This window comes from Lissotriton vulgaris, chromosome 10 (assembly GCF_964263255.1).
Source record: "Lissotriton vulgaris chromosome 10, aLisVul1.2, whole genome shotgun sequence".
In the NCBI taxonomy this organism is placed as follows: Eukaryota; Metazoa; Chordata; class Amphibia; order Caudata; family Salamandridae; genus Lissotriton; species Lissotriton vulgaris.
The window spans coordinates 1,084,761,305-1,084,775,126 of record NC_141698.1 but is presented as its reverse complement, the minus strand read 5'-3'; positions in this window follow the sequence as shown (position 1 = coordinate 1,084,775,126).

Sequence of the window (13,822 nt, the reverse complement as noted above, 5' to 3'; positions counted from 1 at the left end):
TTGGGTAAGTACTATCATAACAGCTAGAAATGGGGTGTTCATACTCATGGGCCCCGGTGCCACTGCACCCTGCTGCTCTACTGAACCTTCGTTCGCACACTCAAGTCACCCCGGTTGCATCTACATGTTAAAGTCCTGCCATTTTGACATCTTTATCTTTTTCAATTTTTGAGCAATATTACGAGGGTCTCAGGCGCACATGCGCACTGTACCACCCTCTAGGGACAAAGAGTCTGCAAGCATTTTTGGAAGAGTAGAGGTTTCACATTTATTAAACCCTTATGGTCTGTTCAGTTTGGAGTTTGTCTGCAGCTCTGTGGTGCGTAAATGTCAATGCCAGTGGTTCCTTTACCTGTAGTGCTGCCAGCCTGGAGGACGTTTGAGGCAGTGAGCACCTAAAAATTCTGCCATTTATTTCATTCATCCAGAAACGCTTACAAAATATGAACCACTCTCTCAATAAGCTCACAGCTGATGTTCCACTTCTATTGCCATCTTATGGATCACCGGGGTCTGTGCCTTGGGCTACCGCTTCTGTGTCTAATGTTCTTCACACGCCGGCCCTGCCACCCCCCCAGGCACAAGGGACTGAGGTGCCAAGAGTGGTGGGGATCCTGCTGCTTCGATCTTACTGCTTCTGCTGAAGGGAGTGATTATGGACCCGTAAAATCTCCAATAAAGGGCACCCCACCCTGGCCGTACAGTCTCACGGTGCTATCATACTGGTTCACCTGGAGGCAAGCGCATTGAGGCTGCCCGCACCGCGCAATGCAGACCCTCTCCCATGTCGCAAGATTATACTTCTTTGTGGTAGTCAGGGAAGTTTTAAGAGACCACTGTCTCCAAAGTGGCATAACCAACCAGATCCCCCCAATCCAGCCTTGATTGAGGTGCAAGGAGTCCCCGCCTACTTGCTTGGGGAGGTGTGTGACTGTCACCCTGTCTTCCTCTCCTTTCTTCTACTTTCAGGGTCTGAATGCTGTTTCAGGCCCACACATCCAAATTCAGAGCCTGGCAATGAATCCTGTGTCCCATTGGATAACCAAGTGAGTAGACAATCAGCCTGGCACTGAGAGCCATGACTGCATATCTTCCTGGTGCACAGTAACATGGACACCCTTAAGACCTAGCATGTTCTGAGTGCATGAGGAATGGCTTCCACCACGTAGTTAATGTAGATGGTAAGAGCCCAGTCGGACATACATTTTCCAAGATAATGTATGCCCCGCAGGCAGCATTATGTCACTGAAAACAGGCATGTGGCCACATTCTGCACCAGAGCACAAGCTCAACAGATAAAGAGTGATGCTCTGTAACTCGACTACCCGAGTGGCGAATGGCCCTGACATTGTTAACTCTGGTGGTACACCTTCACTGGGGCGGAGCTCAAGGGATATTTTAATGCGGCCTCTGTGGTACACACTTTGTCAACCTAAGAAGGATATATCATGCGGGCCAGGGAGGTGCAGCTGCACCGGTGAAAGGCCCGCAACAAACCCCTACTGGGCTTCAGAAATGAGCGCGGGCAGTAGCTGTGCCAGGGCAAATGTTGGGCGCCAGTTGGTCAGCTTGGTTGGGAGTGACCAATCAGCGGGGGTCCCCTGGGTGCGCTAAAAGCATATAAGGGCGTAGGGGCCTCCCTAAGTATACATGTGCTTTCAACATTGGCCCACCTACACCTGTAATGCGGGCATCGCTGCCAGGGATAGCTGATGGGCTCAGGCAAGGCCGCTGGCACAGCACAGAGGGACAGCAGAAGGAGCACAATTGGCAAAGGTGGAGCCGCTCAAGTGCGTGCCCTTGGGATGCCTTACGGCAGAAGCACAGGGAGCACGTGCCCTTGAGATGTCCTAGGACAGGGGCACGGGGAGCACATGCCCTTAGGATGCCTACTGCAGGGGCACGGGGAGCACGTGCCCTTGGGATGTCTTAGGGCAGGGGCACAGGGTGTCAGGTTCCAAGCCGCCGAACGCTCATGGGCCGCCAAAAGGATCAGAAACTACAGTTCCCGGCATGCTGCGCTGACGTCGCGTACCAAACGTGAGCTGTGCACGCATGCCAGGAAATAAAGGTCAGATTCAAACGGCGGTGAGACGCCGATAATTCCGTTTTGCGGTGGCGTTTACAGAGTCCTTGTTTGGAGGTGGTAAGAGGTGTCTAGTGATTCCTAGTCCTCCAGAATCGTGAGTAATCCGAATTCGTTGGGGTGTGTGGCGTTGGTAGTTTCGATCCCAACAACACACCCACAACCTGGTCTGTTGTTTAGAGTTTCACACGGAGGAGTGTTACTCGGAGGCTCAGTGTCTTCGTGTGCAGTTACAGACTTTGGTGGCTGCACGTTTGTTCACAGGGAAATAGACCTGTTAATTGAACATAACCAAACTGAGCCTTCCATGGTATACAAAATATGTACATAGTGTAAATACGTGTAAGCTTGCACAGTGGCGATAGGACTCACCTGGAGTTTTTGCTGAGCCTCGCCTTCTCAAGCCCTCTCAGGGTGCTATCTTGCAGAACTTCCTAGGGCGCAAGCTAATGAAGACCCATTGCAGAGTGAGCTTTAACTCTGAGAACCAAATGGGAAGTGGTTACCATACTGTTTCTTACGGAGGTGATTCTGAAGAGTGCAGTGCCCATTATTGTTTGCTTATCTCGTTCTAACAGGAGACAGGAGGGGTATTTTAAAAGTCAAAAGGGAACTGTGAAGTCGCCCATTTATAGAAACTAACGCAGTACTTGGGTATGTGTAGTGATCTCTGTTTTGAACAACAACCGACAATCCAGTACTTGGAGCAGAGGGAGTTGAATCGTGTTTGTTTTGTTTTCACAGTTGGGCCCAGTTCTTCAAACCTCAACAATCCCCTGTCTCCATTGGATTTGATCATTGTGTATTTTTCTTTACAGGTATTGACTGGTGAAACGTGGGGAGGTGTTGGGTTAAGAGACTGTAGAGTACACTGTTGTAGTATAGGGAAATAGGGTGCTTTAATATCTTGTTCTTTGTTGTTGCAGATCTCCCTCCCTGCTGTCCCCTTCCTTTCCCGCGCCCTGCTGCACTCTCTTAGTTGTTCAGTGTTTAACTATTGGACTCTGAGGTTGTTCGGTAGGGCCGGGATTTGGACTCTCATCACAGCCCCGAGGAAGTTTGGAACCGAGCCTGATAGAATTATCGGCCCAAGGATTTTGCCTCCTCTTGGCTGTGTTGAGAGTTCGCCATGACCACCTTAGAGGACTTCATGGCTGCTTTGGCCTTAGTTCAGGTGGAGCTGGCAGCTTCCAATAGGGAGGTAGCGGCTTCAAGGGCTGAGAACGCACAGTTGCGAGCCAGATTGGATAGAATGCCCACCACTACTGCAACAACCGGGGCATCAAGTAGCTCTTCTCCTACCACTTCCGTGGTGGTGGAAATGCCGGCACAAATCCCACTAGCACCACCAGAACGATACTATGGAGACATAAAAAAGATTCAAGTGTTCATGACACAGGTACAGATGCACTTTATGTGCAAACCCAAGATGTTTTCCACACACCAAGCGAGGGTAGCTTTCCTAATTTCATACTTAGGGGGGTAAGCTGCACAGTGGGCGGTTCCAATAGTCAAAAGGGATGACCCACTCCTATACCACTGGGACAATTTCAGGGAGGAATTTGAAAAAACATTTGATAGGAGGGCAGAGACCCTCACGGCAGACAGAGAGTTGTTGAAATTGAAATTGTCACTTATCTCAACAATTTCAGGAGACTCGTGGCCGAAACAGATTGGCCTGAAGCAAAAAGAACAGCCTTGTTCTATCAAGGCCTTAACGAAGACATGAAGGACGTCTTAGCCCAGATAGACCCCCAGCCCCGTACTTGTTCTGCTTTAATAGACCTTACATTGCGCTTAGACCATCGCATGAAGGAAAGGAAAGGAGAGCATAAGAAGAAGGATAGAGCCGTGATGCCTTATGAACAAGCCGGTAACAGTGACAAACCGGCTCCTTCTTCTGAGGCAATGGAGATAGGGCCGGTGCGAGCCTCCTTGACCGCCAGCGAAAGAGAACACAGACGCAAACAAGGATTGTGTCTCTATAGTGGGAAGAAAGGCCATTTCCTACGGGAGTGCCCAGTGAAGCCAAAATGCAACCGGGTGCGGGGAGGACAGAGTGTAGCAGGAGTTTCCGCAAAGGAGCCGGCAAACTACACAGCTTGATGGTGAACGAAGGGAAACCCTCAAGCATACACATCATCCCTTCACTCACCCCGAATTCCGTGGACGTGAGAAACCACCTCTTTGTGAACATGACCATAACCATCAACAACAAACAACATGAGGTGCAAGTGATGGTTGATTCTGGGGCTACAGGGTGTTTTATGGATTGTTCAATGGCTCGTCGATTGGGAGTGACTCTAGTCCCCAAAGAAAGACCCGAAACAGTCTACGCTGTTGATGGACATGAACTCCAAGCAGGTCCGATTACCTATCATACGAGGGAGTACGAAATCGTTTGTTCTGATTCCCACCATGAAATTCTGATCTTCAACATTATTGAAGCCCCGCAATATGGGATCATCCTGGGTCTCCCATGGCTACAAAAACACGATCCTGATATACGGTGGACTACCAAAATGATTCAGTTCCTTTCCCCCTATTGCCGCGAACACTGTTTCCCAAAGAAAAGGCAGCCGGCACAAACCATAGAGCCTATGCATTCAATAGCCACAGCAGCGGAAAAAGACGTAACCCTGCCTTCGTGTTACGCTGAGTTTGGAACAGTTTTCAGCGATAAAGAGGCCGAGGTGCTTCCACCTCACCGCACGTATGATTGCCGCATTGACCTCATCCCTGGCTCAGAGATCCCCAATGGAAGGATTTACGCTCTTACTCTACCCGAAACAGAGACGCTGCGCGAATATCTGGATAAATACCTGGCTTTAGGATATATCCGACCATCTAGATCTCCTGCAGCATCCCCCTTGTTCTTTATACCCAAGGCTAATGGCGAAAAAAGATGCTGCATAGACTATAGAGCATTAAACGCCATCACCGTGAAGAATCAATACCCGCTACCTTTGATCCCGGTGCTGCTGGAACAGGTCCGGGCGGCACACATCTATACGAAACTGGATTTGCGTGGGGCCTATCACCTTGTTCGCATAAGACGGGGTGACGAGTGGAAAACGGCCTTTAAAACGCGGTACGGACTTTATGAGTATTTAGTGATGCCCTTTGGGCTATGCAATGCCCCGGCCGCTTTTCAATTTTTTCTAAACGAGGTCCTCCGCGAATACCTGGATCATCATGTGGTCGTTTATATAGACGATATTCTCATATATTCAAACTCAACAGAAGAACACATCGCACATGTAAAATCAGTGCTGCGAGCGCTCCAGAAACATCACCTCTTCTGCAAAATCACCAAGTGTGAATTCCACGTCACAACGGTGGAGTTTCTGGGTGTAATGCTTACTCCGTCAGGGCAAGTGATGGCCGAGAGAAAAGTCCAAGCAATTGTGGATTGGCCACGTCCCAACAACGTCAAAGACATCCAGAGCCTGTTGGGGTTCGCCAACTTCTACAGGCGATTCATAGCCGGCTTCTCAGGAATGGTGTCACCCCTCACGCAGCTTACGAAGAAGAGCACCCCGTTTGTGTGGACTGACAAAGCCCAACACGCATTTGATGAGCTCAAGGCAGCGTTATCCTCAGCGCCAGTGTTGACACATGCCAATCCGGACTTCCCGTTCATAGTCGAGGCGGATGCCTCAGAAATAGCCCTAGGGGCAGTGTTGTCTCAAAAAGAAGAATCAACAGGCACCCTTCACCCGATTGCCTACATGTCTAGGAAGCTCAGTTCCGCAGAAGTCAACTACACCATCGCAGAGAAGGAGCTGCTCGCCATACGAGATGCCTTTATGGAATGGCGACACTGGTTAATGGGGGCTCCTCACCAGATCACGGTTTATACAGATCATCGAAATCTACAGTTTCTACGGGCCGCGAGACACCTGTCCCCCAGGCAATTAAGGTGGATGATGTTCTTCGAAGAGTTCCGTTTTGTGGTTACCTTTCGGCCTGGTACCAACAACAGGAAGGCGGATGCGCTTACTAAGCGTGGGCGGAAAATCCGTTCCGCTCGCGGATTTTGCGGATTTTCGGGAAATCCGCAATCCGCGAGATTTGCGGATTTCCCGCAAAATCCGCAAATTCGCACGCAGCGGATTTTTTTGGCGGCGCGCGGCGTTGGTGATACAATTTTTGCGGCGCGCGGCGTTTATCATCGTTTGCCGAGTTGTTTTTTTCGATAGTTTGCGAGTGCTGCGCCATTTTGGATCTTGCTGTGTGATCCCGCGGGAATTGGCGAGCGCGATTACGTCATCGCGGCTTGCCAGCGATAGTTTGTCAACGCGAGTACGACGAGATCACGTCTCGCGGTACTTCGCAATTGCGAGATTTGAGATGCGGCAAGCGAAAATATAAATTTGCAATTCTGCACAAGAAATCCACCAGCAAGCAGCATAAACCTTCTAGAAATGATGATTTTTATGTGAATAACTCCTTAGTTTGACATTTGCCTGCACTTTTTTAGCGAGGAGTCCATTTTGGGGAGGGGGGCAGGGGGGTGGGAGGAAGGAAGTGCCCCATAGTCTTCAACTTCCTGTTCCTGTTCAGCAGGCTCCTCCCAGTGCTTTGTCCATCTCCTGGTCACTTTTCATTCGGATGTGGACCTGGAAGGATTACTTTTTGTGGATGCTGCTGGATCTTTGGATTTGAGGCCTTTTTGACTTTCTTTGGATCACTGTTGGATTAGAAATTTTACAAGTAAGTTTGTTTGGGGCATTACAGTTGCTGCAACTAAAATTTTGGGATTTTCGATTTTTGGGCTGTTTTGGGGCCTTTTCCCCAGGGGTACTCAGTGGTGGGTGGACTGATTCTTTCTGTGGGTTGTCTTGAACTTAAACATCATGGAGGCCATAGATGAATTGGGATTGTGCTGATTTTTCTGTGTTTTTCAATTTTTTTTTTTGTAAAATGTTGTGTTTTTCGATTTTTGACCTGTTGTTGGGGCCTTGACCAGGGGTAGTGAGTGGTGCATGGGCCTAGTCTTTCTGTCGGCTGTCTTGAATTTAAACATCATGGAGGCCATGGATGGAATGGGATTGTGCTGATTTTGCAGTGTTTTTCGATTTTTGGGCCTGTACTTGTGGCCTTTTCACCAGGGGTATATGAGTCTAGCATGGGCCTAGTCTTTCTGTGGGCTGTCTTGAATTTAAACATCATGGAGGCCATGGATGGAATGGGATTGTGCTGATTTTGCAGTGTTTTTCGATTTTTGGGCCTGTACTTGTGGCCTTTTCACCAGGGGTATTTGAGTCTAGCATGGGCCTAGTCTTTCTGTGGGCTGTCTTGAATTTAAACATCATGGAGGCCATGGATGGAATGGGATTGTGCTGATTTTGCAGTGTTTTTCGATTTTTGGGCCTGTACTTGTGGCCTTTTCACCAGGGGTATTTGAGTCTAGCATGGGCCTAGTCTTTCTGTGGGCTGTCTTGAATTTAAACATCATGGAGGCCATGGATGGAATGGGATTGTGCTGATTTTGCAGTGTTTTTCGATTTTTGGGGGTGTTCATGGGGAGGGACATGCCATGTGGCTGGTGGCCATTTTGAGTGCAGCTACAGGCACTGGCCATGTGCTGGCAGGCAAGTGGCCATTTTGAATGCAGGCTTTGTTGTTAGGCCTCCAACCATTTTGCCTACTTTTCAACCTTTATTTATGCCCAGGGGTAGTGAGTCTTGCATGGGCCTAGTATTTCTGTGGGTTGTCTTGAATTTAAACATCATGGAGGCCATGGATTGAATGGGATTGTGCTGATTTTGCAGTGTTTTTCGATTTTTGGGCCTGTACTTGTGGCCTTTTCACCAGGGGTATTTGAGTCTAGCATGGGCCTAGTCTTTCTGTGGGCTGTCTTGAATTTAAACATCATGGAGGCCATGGATGGAATGGGATTGTGCTGATTTTGCAGTGTTTTTCGATTTTTGGGCCTGTACTTGTGGCCTTTTCACCAGGGGTATTTGAGTCTAGCATGGGCCTAGTCTTTCTGTGGGCTGTCTTGAATTTAAACATCATGGAGGCCATGGATGGAATGGGATTGTGCTGATTTTGCAGTGTTTTTCGATTTTTGGGGGTGTTCATGGGGAGGGACATGCCATGTGGCTGGTGGCCATTTTGAGTGCAGCTACAGGCACTGGCCATGTGCTGGCAGGCAAGTGGCCATTTTGAATGCAGGCTTTGTTGTTAGGCCTCCAACCATTTTGCCTACTTTTCAACCTTTATTTATGCCCAGGGGTAGTGAGTCTTGCATGGGCCTAGTATTTCTGTGGGTTGTCTTGAATTTAAACATCATGGAGGCCATGGATTGAATGGGATTGTGCTGATTTTGCAGTGTTTTTCGATTTTTGGGCCTGTACTTGTGGCCTTTTCACCAGGGGTATTTGAGTCTAGCATGGGCCTAGTCTTTCTGTGGGCTGTCTTGAATTTAAACATCATGGAGGCCATGGATGGAATGGGATTGTGCTGATTTTGCAGTGTTTTTCGATTTTTGGGCCTGTACATGTGGCCTTTTCACCAGGGGTATTTGAGTCTAGCATGGGCCTAGTCTTTCTGTGGGCTGTCTTGAATTTAAACATCATGGAGGCCATGGATGGAATGGGATTGTGCTGATTTTGCAGTGTTTTTCGATTTTTGGGCCTGTACTTGTGGCCTTTTCACCAGGGGTATTTGAGTCTAGCATGGGCCTAGTCTTTCTGTGGGCTGTCTTGAATTTAAACATCATGGAGGCCATGGATGGAATGGTATTGTGCTGATTTTGCAGTGTTTTTCGATTTTTGGGGGTGTTCATGGGGAGGGACATGCCATGTGGCTGGTGGCCATTTTGAGTGCAGCTACAGGCACTGGCCATGTGCTGGCAGGCAAGTGGCCATTTTGAATGCAGGCTTTGTTGTTAGGCCTCCAACCATTTTGCCTACTTTTCAACCTTTATTTATGCCCAGGGGTAGTGAGTCTTGCATGGGCCTAGTATTTCTGTGGGTTGTCTTGAATTTAAACATCATGGAGGCCATGGATTGAATGGGATTGTGCTGATTTTGCAGTGTTTTTCGATTTTTGGGGGTGTTCATGGGGAGGGACATGCCATGTGGCTGGTGGCCATTTTGAGTGCAGCTACAGGCACTGGCCATGTGCTGTCAGGCAAGTGGCCATTTTAAATGCAGGCTTTGTTGTTAGGCCTCCAACCATTTTGCCTACTTTTCAACCTTTATTTATGCCCAGGGGTAGTGAGTCTTGCATGGGCCTAGTCTTTCTGTGGGTTGTCTTGAATTTAAACATTATGGAGGGCATGGATGGATTGGGATTGTGCTGATTTTGCAGTGTTTTTCGATTTTTTTGTGCTCTATAACTGAACTGATGTTCCTCTGTCTTCCATTTTTTTTAGGTGCACAAGACTCAAGAGAACCACCAGTGCCAGGAAGAAGTCCTGCAGCGGTGTGTGTGTGCAGCATAACGTCACGCGACGTCACGTCTGGCCTCAGACAACTCTACAATTCGTGCAACTGCGGCCTGCTGTCTGACCTGCTCTGAAGAAGATGGCCCCGCCCCCAAAGAAAGTTCTCCGTAGCTCCTCTAGCAAGAAAGTTGCTAGTAAGGAGCAGAAGAAGCAAGTTACCAAGGAGGCTGGTGTGCCACCTGCCACTTTTTTTGGGAGCAAAAAAAAAAGTACGCCTGCAGCAGCAGGATCTGCTGGGGACCAAGCTGAGAGCAGCACCCCTGCTCCATTGGGTTCAGTGCCTCCACCACCACGCCAACTTAAGTCAAAGCCCTTGAGTGCTTCAGAGGCAGTCAGTGTACTTCTCCAATCACCATCGACCAGTGATGTTGGCTCATCGCAAGAAAGTAGCAGCAATGTCCCTGAATCAACACAGGTTGTTGTAACTCATCTGACAAGTGTTGAACAACCACAGCCGCAACAACAACACCATGTGCAAGTACACGCCCAAGTACATGTGGAAGGAGAGGCAGCAAAAGGAGATGCGCAAGCAAAGGTGCATGGAGGTTCACAAGTGCCCACAATAGTTGTTCCTCCCGAAGTAGGGGCACATTTGGAAATCGACAATGAAGCTGAGGTATCATTGGAAGCCACTCCTCCTGATGATCATTCATTGTCTTCCACATCCCTAGCAAGGAAAAGATCAAGGGGGGTGTCTACATCTTCTTCAAGCCCACCGCCTTCTGATGATCTGGATGACGAATGGGTACTACCACCACGGCAGCCTGAGAGTGAGGCACACCATGATCTGACACCGGTACCTCCTAAGCGTAAAAGGAAGGTCGTCCAAAAACTCAAACCTATGGAGTGTGATGAGGCTCTACAAGAAGTGACAGATACTGCTGGTGATGAAGCCTCTCACGATGACGACGAGCCAGTCATCACAAAGGTCACTGCAGCCCCACCGGGCATGCAGCAAAGAGACATTTTGACCCTATCCCGAGAAGCTGCTGAGCGTGATGATGATGTCGGCGAGGAGGCAATGGAAATGGAATCATTAGATTTGGAGTTAAGTAGTACACCAAAACCTACCGCTTCCATATTTCTTCGCAAGAAGGTACCCACCTCGTCCTCGACCTCAATTCGTGGTGGTGAAAGTGCAAAACGTACTGAAGTTCGGCAATCCACATCCTCCACTTCATCTGTCATTAGCAGCAGGACCACCACCACCAGTATCGCCGCCTCCTCCGGCCCCCGAAGACATTTCAAGTCTCCAGTTTGGGACTTCTTTAGTGTTTGCCCAAAAAAGGAAAACGTAGCCATTTGTAGCCTTTGTAAGCTTCGATTTAGTCGTGGTAAGCTTGGTTCTAACTATGGTACCGGAGGCCAGAGAGGTCATCTTGAGAGAAGGCACCCTGTCCAATGGTTTCCGCACCTAGAGGCGGTCAAGAAAGCCGGAATTGCACGTAATGAAAACGTTGATTTGTCATCTGCTGATGACGAGGAGGTAGAAGAAGACGATTCAAACACTTCACTTACACCCAGTTCCCATGTCAGCAGCACACCCCATGGGAGCCACACTAAGAGTGTGGGAGAGAGTGAGACATCAATGCGGGAAAGTTCATCAGCGAGCGTAACTGGGTCGAAGAGATCATCATCATCCCGTAAATCATTGGTCCAGGGCAACATTAAAAAGATGTTGTTTACAGAAGCGCAATATGAACGCAACCACCCAATGACCCGTCTGTATAACACTAAGCTGGCTAAAATGCTAGCTCTGGACCTTCTCCCTTTTTCTTTTGTAGAAGGGGTTGGTTTTCTAGAATTAGTGACAGCGCTCTGCCCTAAATGGAAGGTTCCTAGCCGGTTCTATTTTGCCCGAGTTGCGGTTCCAGCACTACATGAAGATGTTCTGAAGGTGATTGGGGCAGCTTTGCAGAAGAGTGCTGTTCACACTATACATCTGACAACAGACATGTGGACCAGTGGCGCAGGCGCTGATTACATGTGCATCACTGCACACTGGGTCTCTTTTTCAGGGGCTAAAGCAAAGCTAAACTCAGGTGTTGACACTAATATTGTTTTTAAAGGTGCTCGGAAACATGCAACACTAGCCATGTTTGGTTTGGAGAAACGTCACACAGCAGAAAACATTTTGGATGTCTTTAACACAAAGGTCCTTAACTGTCTGTCCCCACTGAAACGCAAGGTTGGTTATGTTTCCACGGACAATGGCTCCAATATAGTTAAGGCCATGAGGGACGGTTACTATTTCAGAGTGCCGTGTTTGGCGCACTGTATAAACCTGGTTGTCCAAAAATTCTTGGGTAATAAACGCAGTGCAGCGTACAGTGTATTGGAGAACTGCCAAAAAATTTGCAAGCATTTCAGGCATTCTTTTAAGGCCCGGAAGCAGCTGAGGAGCATGCTATATCAATGTCAAATGCCAGTGAAAGCACTCATCCAGGAGGTGGTAACACGTTGGAACTCAACCTTCTACATGCTTGAGCGTCTGTATGAGCAGTATACGCAACTCGATCAATATTTCTTGAAAGAGGGTATAGAGGAGCTGAGGATGGGTGGGCCGCAATGGAACATAGTTGAAAGCCTAACACGCATGCTTCGTCCTTTTGAGGTCTTCACGCGTGCAGTCAGCAAGGAGGACTCTAATTTGGGAAAAGCTATCCCATTGTTGTACATGCTGGAGGACCAACTGAAGGAGGTGTGTTCTGTGTTTGGAAAAGATGACAAAAAGAAAGACTCTTTGCTTCTGGCTGAGCAATTATTAGAGCTCCTACAAGGTGATGAACGTCTTAAAAAGATCCACTCAGAACAGCATTACATTTGTGCTACTATTCTGGATCCACGCTACAAAAAGGCGCTGGCAGGCAGAGCATTCTTTCCTTTTGGTGATGAAGATGTTACAAAGTACAAACGTTGGCTAGCCTTGTCAGCCAAGAAGTTTGAAACAGAACGGCTGGAAATTGAAGGAAATGGCAGTACATCAGCAGGCCATCCCCAGTCAAAACAATCCACTTCTGCACCTGTGGCTGTGGCACAAGTGACCTCTCAGCCGTTAAAGACACCGGCAACCGGATCATCTGCACGAAAGACAACAGAAACATTGGAGGCTGAAGAGGATTGGCTAGCTCTGCGTGGGTTTGGTTCTCAAAAGGTCAGAGGCACAGCAAGAGCTACGCAAAGTGGAGGAACCTTGGAGGAGGACCTTGAGTCGATGGTGAAGGACTATCTAAATGACTCCACAGAGGTCTATGTTAATTCTGACCCATTGGCGTATTGGCATGGGAAAAAAGAATTGTGGCCACAGCTCACCAACCTGGCTTTAAACTACTTGTCTTGCCCACTCGCAAGTGTGTCTTCTGAACGGGTTTTCAGTGCGGCTGGTGGGATTGTAACTCCCAAACGGAGCCGCCTCTCGCCCAAAAATGTGGAGAGGTTAACAATGATCAAGATGAATCAGCACCTCATACCACCAGATATAAGAGTACGAGAGAGCGTGCCGGATGAAGAGGAGGTGGCCAGCAACATAGATGAGGGAATTTCTACTCTGTCAGGTGCCACTGACCTCACCCTGGCTGAATTCGCAGAGTATGATGACGAAGCCTTATTCTTATTCCTGGACCGTGATACCGACTTCGAGCCCTGAAAATGAGACAACGAATCAATAACTTTCTTTTTCATCCTTATTCACTTTTATTCCTGTGTGTCTGTCTTTCTTTGTTGTACACAGTTAATATAATTCAAACTTTAATCAGATAATCACAAAAACAAGCCCATCAGCAGAACTGTCTTCACTTGTTTGCTAATTTATTTGAAGGTGCCGCAGTCTGCATTCCTCAGGTTCACAAGTTCAGAAGAACATGCTCCTCTATCCTCCTCCTCCAGACTCCTATTTCCATCAAAGCAGAGGGCTGGTTTACGCCCAATGAAGAAAGACTCAGCACTTGTGGGGGTGTTGTTCTACCTCTTTGCAGGTGAGTTGACGGGTCTGGGGCCATTGCTGTGAAGCACTAAAAGTGGTTTGGACCAAATCCGAGGCGGAAATTTTTTTGTGTTTTTGATGACTTGCTTGCCTTTGAGGTGCTCTTAGGGGGGGTTCCGTCTGTTTGTGGGTGAGTTTCGTGGTCTGAGAGCATTGCTGGGACACTCTAATCTTGATTGCATTTGCTTTTCAGGAAATCCGTCGTGCCAACCCCGACTTATGGCCTAGCTACGCAGCGCGTTTGGACCGAAGGCCCAGAAATATTGCAAGTATGAGATTTTGCTTTTGGCCTGTT